Source organism: Anguilla anguilla, chromosome 4 (genome assembly GCF_013347855.1).
Source record: "Anguilla anguilla isolate fAngAng1 chromosome 4, fAngAng1.pri, whole genome shotgun sequence".
NCBI classification, from domain to species: Eukaryota; Metazoa; Chordata; class Actinopteri; order Anguilliformes; family Anguillidae; genus Anguilla; species Anguilla anguilla.
Window position 1 is genome coordinate 11214708 of NC_049204.1, and position 8333 is coordinate 11223040.

The following is an 8333-nucleotide window of genomic DNA, read 5'->3' on the forward strand; positions in this document are numbered from 1 at the left end:
GTTTTTTTTTTTTAAACACTTTACTGATCCGCTTTTACAATGATTGTCATTTAATGAATGTAACAATACATACTAAATACATAATAATGTAGCAGGCTAGCTAAGTGGTCTTTCTTCTCCTCAAGTTTTGAAGTGGAGCCACTATAAGGCATAACGCAAGCTTGATTTTAACTCTATGGTATTTTAGCAAAAATAGGTCAATGGTCCCATCAACTCACCAATTTATTTTGTAGCACATCTCCACTTGTGTCTTCTGGCAAACCAGAAGCTCACTACAAGCATACTTGACAAAAGATTCTTTATGACAACACTCAGCCCATTGTTTATCATCATCCACCTTAAATAAATGGATTGAACAATTAATAGACATGTTTAAAAAGACACTAAAACACAATTTATTCATTGCATTAATTGCATTATAATGTCAGGTAGTGCACAAGACTGTGTTTGGAGTGTGGGGCTTTGAAGGGAGGGCTATGGGCAGGGGGTTGCATGGGGGTGGAATATTTTTGGTATTTAAAAAAAATCTATGGTAGCTCTCTCTCAATCACTTCTCCAAACTTTTACATACTGAACCTTAAATAAAAATGCTTAGGTATTAAGTTAGGTAACAGCAGATAGGCTAGAAATGGCACATTTCAGCTATATGCTACAGCCTTCAGGAATATAGCCTATTAGCAGTCTTTTGTTGCAGATTTCACGACACTACATTATTTTATGCCTTTACTTACCTTTTTTCGTTTGCTGCACATCAAGCCTACTTTACAAATTTGGAAAGTTGCTACTACTTTGTTAAATGAACAGCCTGCCACTTGCACTATAGAATGCAATTTCCGCTGTTGAATAGATCAATGCGTTATTTTTATCGTAATTCCACTTTAGTGGCTACAAGTGTTGCCAGAAAGACAAACAAAAAAAAACTCAGTCATTTATTACAAAGTTCTGCATTAATAAGCTGCATTAATAAACAATATCTTTTGTCACCATCGCAGTGGTAGTTCAGCCACCCTGTAATAAAAATGTCAGCGGTCTCGCCTCTCCTGCACAGATTTCTCAGTCCGTGAAACCGTGTTTGTATAATTTTGTTTCTTGCCGTTATGGCCTTAATACGCAAAACAAATTTTATTTTAACGGTTGTGTGAGCTTGTCTTAAAACCTCTCTGATATATGCAACTCATTAATTGGTAGGCCTAATTTGAGTCATTCTTTTTACAGGCCGTATAGCAGAGTTTAAGCTTATCAGTTAATCATAATTAGTTTGTTAGAACAGACTACGACAAAACCCTGCGCCCATGTTGGCCCGTCCTAGGAAGGGATTGGACGTCTTTATCACAAACCATCTAATTCAGTGGTTTGAAATTCCAGTTCTGGAGGGCCATGGTGTCTGCAGGTATCTGTGGCTTCCTATCCATCAGCAGCCAATCAGAATGTATTATTTGCTTGAGGAAGGTATTCCTTTCTGTGTTCTCCAGCACCTCTAAACACCTGTAAATTCTCCAGACGGGGGTGCTGTCTTTGCATAGGAGGGAGGGTTTTAAAATGCAGGGTACTTCTGGCCTCATCATGCAATAGCAACTGTGCCTGTGCCAACTGTGCTGAAAGTACACGCAGTTCGCTGGTGCAAATGGCAGCCGAATGTGACCGGAATTGCTTCGGCTTTATCAGGTGCATTCATTATAAAGCAGGAGCTAAACTGTGAAAAGTGGAAGAAACCCATTGGCATCCCTCCACAGAGCACATAGCGGGGAGCTCATTGTAAAAGCCGAGACCGAAAAAGCTGAAAGGCATCTTTGAGGAGGAGGAGATCCTGAAGGGGGGAAAAAAAAAAAAAAACATTAAACCTCATTATACTTTTCTCGGTTTTTCTCGGCTTATCACCACCTGTGTTTTGGACGCGAACTTGACGGCAGAAAGGTTGACGGCCATTCTCACTGCAGGCAAAAAGAGAACCGCAGCTGCTGTCTGCACACCGCCGCGCGCTAATGAGAAAGCTGCTTTGAATGAGGCTAGCGTGCTGAACGGAAAATCGGGCCGCATAGGAAGCGTACAAATGCAGCAGAGTTAGCATTGCTTTGGGGAGCACTTACCAAAGGCACAACAGTTTATTTATTTCTGCATTATTTATTTATTATTATTTTTTAAACTTCTATGTAAATATAAATGGCATAGTCTTTACTTCTAACATGTACTGCTTCTGAGTCTTGCCTGCTGTGAATAGCAATTGTCGCCTTGCGAAAAGACTGAAATGGGAAAGGTTGCCAATGCCTTAGTGTGAAGAAAGATTCAATGTGTACGTGAAAAAAATTCCTATCTTGTAAGGTCTAGCTGTCTTCTGTTCATTAAGATGAGACAGGTGTGTGGGGTCAATGTAGGAACTGCCTATCTTGTGAAAATCCAGCTAAAATAAAATGATCTAATTGTGTATGACTTCTGTGTTTTGTAAATGTTTTTTTCCCCCCCCCAATTGTGTTCAGGTGCCCTGACAGCAAGCCTCCGCTCGTTTTCATCTGAACTGTACTGCATGTTTAACATATAAAATATGTTTGTAGAAAAGGTTTTTTTTTTCATTGTGAGCTTTTTCACATTTGCTGTTATCTTGTGCGTTGGTAACCACCCTAGATGATCTACAAATGTGGAATTTGAATAAGAACAGTAAAAATATTCATGAATATTAAGCATGTTCAATTAGTCTTAGTTTCTAATGTTTTTCTTACTTCTCTATTCCTTCCTTCCTTCCTAGCTGGCTACCTGAAAAGAAGCATGTAGATCTGTAGGTTGATGCCCTTGTTGTTTTTGGTAACCACACTTACAAAATACATGTTTGGAAGTTAAAAGGTTTGTTTTTTTTTCGGTTCTGTAGTCTACGTGCTGTTTTGGAATAAGACTGCATTTTTATGGACTTGTAAGCTTATTGACTCAATCCTTTGTATTGTTGCTGTTCCAATCTCTGACAACACGCTTGCATATTTTGCCTTAATCCCTTGAATCGACTCTCTGTTTCTAATGTACATGGCACTCTAAGCTTCCCATGTCTGTGCCAAGCCTCAGGTAACCCAATGCTACAATATCTACTTCCTCCATGACATAAACCACCTTCAAAGACATTCAAATTAAAGCAAAACTAATACCAACTCTCTCTCTTCTACCCAATCGGCACCAGCCCCTTCATTTCCACATCACAGTTCAAACTGCAGTATAAACCGCCCTCATGCTGTCAGAAGCATGCAGTATAAGTGTAAGAATAAAAAGGTGTGATAGTCAATTGCATTGATATTAATGCTTTGAGGGGCATAACAAAGTTAGAGAGTATGCATATAATGTTCTGTACGTTACAGGAAATAACATATTACCAGGTTGCTGAAGGCCTAGGTTCTATCATGGTATGCCACTGATATTAAGAGCTCTATTTTCCGGACAGCCCATGGCAAAGTGGTATTTTTGTCATGGAGTTTGACGTGCCTGAGCCATTTGGTAATTTCGTGACTCGCCGTGCGCCGAAGTGGGAGGTCAGGCGCTGCTGGGGGTGTGTCAGTCAATATCGTATAGCAGATTGTAATTTTGATGCAGCTCATTGGAATTTTTGGGTCAATCGAGTCTGGCATCTGTGCCGTTCGCTGCCCGCCTGCTCAGACCATGTTTACCAAAGTCACAGGCCATCATGCAGTGGACTCCTAATTTCAGGCTTTCCCATGCTATGCGTGCATGATCATAGACTATTCAAAAGGAAAGGAGTGGATCTATGCAGACTAATTTGGCGTTGATATAAATCCTGCTAACAGGAAAAATGACAAGGCCACACTTGGTTTATCTGATGTTTTTCTTTAAGTTAAATGGTTTGAGATATAGAATACCCTTCCTTTGCAGTATAATTGTTAGGCAGTTGAATGTCTGGAGGGAAAAAAAACTTTCTGAATAGAATACCTTGTTATGGTTATATTTTGCCCATTTAAACTCAGTGCCTATGAGATTCAGAAAAGGATAACTGATATTTTATTTTGTACATGAATGTACATAGTCAGGGGGACTCCAACCTCAATCCTGGAGGGCTACAGTCTGCTGGGTTTTGTGATTTCCTTTCAATCAGCAGCCAATTTAGGCCTTGGATGTAAGGTGTGCAGACTTTGCCCAATCAGTGACTTAAATTAAGGACTCAAGTGCAGGACCCCATCAACTCCCAGCAGACACAAGCGGCCCTCCAGGAACTGAGTCTGAGATCCCTGTACATAGTAGACAAGTAATTGAGCCAGTTTTCTAATGTATTTAGACGGATATGCATAACACTGAATTACATACACTGCGTCCTATATGCAGTAAAAATGAACATGTCAGTTATGAGAGCCAGATGTATTTGCATGTATATGCCACCTTTTTTCTCCAGGCATTGTTCTTTGAATGATTGTCCTTTCTACACCTACAAGGCTACTTCCCCATTGACAGACTGCAAGCATATACCCCAGTGATTTTGCTGCTCTGAGCTTTAAGAAGGGTCTGAGATGAGGTAAGTTTGACGTGCATCGATGTAAAATGAGAGGTTTTTTTGCCTGCATTGCGTCTCACTTGCAACATCCAGTCCAATGCAGTTGCTTCTGAAGATCTGCTGAATGCAACCATAGGGGTGTTTCCTACAGTGCAATAATGATATCTCCTCTTCCCCATGGAATTGAGGATGGTGACTGATTTGCATTGCTCGCTCAGTTCTGGAATTATATTTTATTTCACTGACAAATTTAAATCACAAACGACAAAGTATAAGTATATCCCTCCATTCCTTAGGGTAATAATATTCATAATTAGTACTGCCACATTCATTTACACATCATATTCTTACTTTAATTAACATAAATAACAGCATAAGTAAAAAAAAGTACAAGTTTGCCACAAAAAATGCTAATCGTAGTCTACGCAAAACTTCTTTTCAAGACCTTAAGGAATCAGTCCTCGGGTCATACATATTCACTTCTGTGGGCCTAAGGAAATCCAGGAGGAGATATTTACTCCATTTATAACAAATAGCAATACATAATTAACAACTTCTCAGTAGTTTTAATTTAACATAAAATAAATTTAAAAACACAAAACATGCACCAAAGACCTAAACACAACACAGACCTCACACATTACATTACATTTATTTATTTATTTACACACATAAATGGATGCACCATTGATCCATTACCGTCCACTTCCATACATTTTCCAGGGTATAACTAGTATATGTACACAATTCACATATACATTATGGAAGCACTCTGCTTAAATTTTTTTTTATTTGTGCCCTTTTTCTGTTGCTGTTCCTCTGAGCCATTTTCTTTGTAAAAATGTATTTGAAAGAGTGAAGTTCTTATGTGACCATCAGTAATTTGAAATAAAGTTTACAAGCTAAAAAAATAAATAAATAAAAAAACAGTTTTCTTTGCATGAATATTATCATTTTATGTAGAAAAATGCTGGACAAAGAAATACAAGCAGGTGATAAGAATTACTAAAAGTAAGATACATTGGACTGGTTAATTATATAGGAATTATAAATAGAAATTGTTGCAAAACATTGCATTAATCATCAAACTCTGTTTCTAAATGCAGTGTTTCTATAATTTGTACCAGTACTGTACATGAAGTATTGCAGCAGGGGGAACTGTCACTGAAGGCGTATTCCACAAGGTGGTACCAATGTTCACTTCAGCTCCACCCCCCACTGACTGCACCTGACCATAATTACAGCTCGTCGGGAGAATATAAAAGGAAGCATCAGAACTGGGTTTGAAAGGAGTTTAGGACTGCTTTATTGCTGTTAAAACTGAGCGTGAATTGCTGAGCTTAATTTTTTTTTTTTTTTTTTACAGCTGAGTGCCGTACCCTAATCTGTGTGAGTGCCCCAACTGTGCTTTGACCTGTGCCTGTCTTTTGACTGTTCTTAAGTCTTACCCCTGAGCTTGATGTTGGTAAGCAGCTTTTCTGAAAGAATCTTTAGAGTGTAGACCAATGTGTTTAGGCACGCTCATCCTTGAGCTGGTTTTATTTAGATTTTCTTTCATTCCCAGCAAATCACCATGAGTTGTATATCTATTTTGGTGTGTGGATGTATAATTACTGCACACCTTTAATTTCCCTGATTACTTACCTTGGGGTTACTGTGCAATTCATATAATGGAAATCGGTTCTTTCTTTGTTTTCTTCTACATCAGCCACTGAATTGTTTATTCATATGATGTAGGAAGCTGTAGTCATATACAAAATACCTTTTGTTAAAGCATTCCCAACCTTGAATGGGACTGATTACCACAAGCAGTTTTAATCAATTGCAGACATGAGTCCATGAGACTGCTTCCTGACTTGGTTGAAAGCTATACCTTATGCTTAAGACCTGTGTTTTAGACTTTAGACTGTTTTAATCCTACACCCTTGAACCGTATTTGAAAAATGAATGCTTTGGTTGTACTGTATTTGATACAAGTAACTTCTGTGCCTTGTGTGTTTTTGGTACAACTCTTGTGATACTATATGTATAGCAGTACAGTGGATCCTCAACTAAACATAGCATAAACCCAGAAATGGCATATGCAATTACTCAAGACATAGATTTACTTTATCACTGATTCAAAAACCTTGGCATTAAACTGAAATGAGTCACTTTCCTTTCCTCCCACTCTGACTGTACTAGGTCCAGATCCATCTGAAATCAGCACATTTCCATGAGAAGCAAATTTCCAAGGGAGCAGCATGATGAAATGAAAGCAAAAGTACCTACTTGTGTACAAATGAACCTATTTGCAGGCACATTAGTCAATGGCAGTCTTGTGACACAGCAAGAACACTTGCAGATCAGTCTGTGCATCACTGTGACCAGTGCTTTTCTTGGCAAGTGGTCTTTCATTTATCGATAAATGTACATTATTTGGCATTTCGACATTAGTCATTTTTCAAAAATCTGTTTTCAAAAGGGGCTAAAGATTGCAGGGCTCACTGAAAAGTACTCTCGTTTGGAAAGCCAGCTTTTTCAGGCTCTTCCTCTTGCTCACTCCCCAAAAGGAAAGTCTCATCCATGCAACTGCAGTGAGCCGACAAGTCTCTACACCACCCACAGAGAAGCTGAGGTCAAGCCACCACTACAGGGAACAACCAGCTCCACAAATTTACCCAGGAAGCTACGCTAACCTGGCCAGCTGCAACACACACTGGAATCTGTGAAAGCATATGGCCGACACATTGAATTATGTGAGGAAGGCAAACGGGCCCCTTTTGGATCACTGCAACTTTGACTAAATTTCCCCTTTGGAAAAGAGAGGGATCATCAAACACTCCCAGTCTCCCAGAACAGCAGAGAGTGAAATGGAGGCTACAGTAAATCTGTAACATACTGAGAGGGTGGAACATTCATGAAACCACCTGAAGCCATGTCTGTAAGGAATGATGCACATATTCACTGAGAGTGTTTAAAAAAAAAAAAAAATTTAAATAAACATTTTAATATTAAAGCACACACTGCTTACTATGTGGTTCATTCAGTTGTTTTTAACGTTTATATTTTAGTGTGGTTTTTTTTTTGTTTGTTTGTTTGTTTGTTTGTTTGTTTTTTTTCTTCAGTAGATTTCCAATCTAAAGATTCATTACTGTAACACGTCTGGATAAATATTTTAAAGTTTAGGAAAATAAATATTGAATGGAGCATTTTAAAAACATTTCAATGTTGTTTAGACTATCCATTACCAAAACTTGTTTTGGCCAAAGATATATATATATATATGCTTTCCAAACCCATGGAAATGTCTGGGCACACAGCTTTCATTATTGTTTGCATACCTATCAAAACTACTGTATATCTGTCTGTATATTTGAGTTTTATTGACCCACAATGCAATACAAAAAGAAGATATGTCTATATGGTAAGATCTGTGATATCTTGATAGTTTAGACTTTTTAGTTTTTGCTGAAGAAGTATAACATGAATTTTGTGAAGAAGGTTCTTAGGTATCGGAACCCAGCTTCCACCCACTTACAAAGGTGAGTGTGGGAGCTCTCTTGCTGGGCAATTAACTGACAGCAGCTTGTTCTTTTGTAAGTTGAGTTTGTACCCTGAGAGTTTACCAAACAGTTTTAAAATATGCAGGTAACAGGGAGTGAAGTGGTAGGGTTTGAGACAAAAGCTGGTTGTCAGTTCATAGTGATAATTTTTGTGTTGTGCCTAGTCCGGTGGTGCCCTCAAACTCTTCCTTGGCTGATAGCAATGGCAAAGATTAATGGTGACAGGGGGCAACCCGGTCTTGTACCATGCTGGAGAGGGAAGGGCAGTGAATGTACACGGTTTGTTTTAACAAATGCTACAGTAGAGAAAT

At 38.6% G+C, this 8333-nt stretch overlaps 1 long non-coding RNA gene across 1 annotated transcript; it reads left to right on the forward strand.

The window, feature by feature from the left end:
* Positions 1-4438: 4438 nt before the first annotated feature.
* Positions 4439-7428, forward strand: LOC118225107. Its single transcript, XR_004764771.1, has 3 exons — positions 4439-4498; positions 5844-5942; positions 6662-7428. It is a non-coding gene; the product is annotated as an uncharacterized LOC118225107 (long non-coding RNA).
* The last annotated feature ends 905 nt before the right edge of the window (positions 7429-8333 follow it).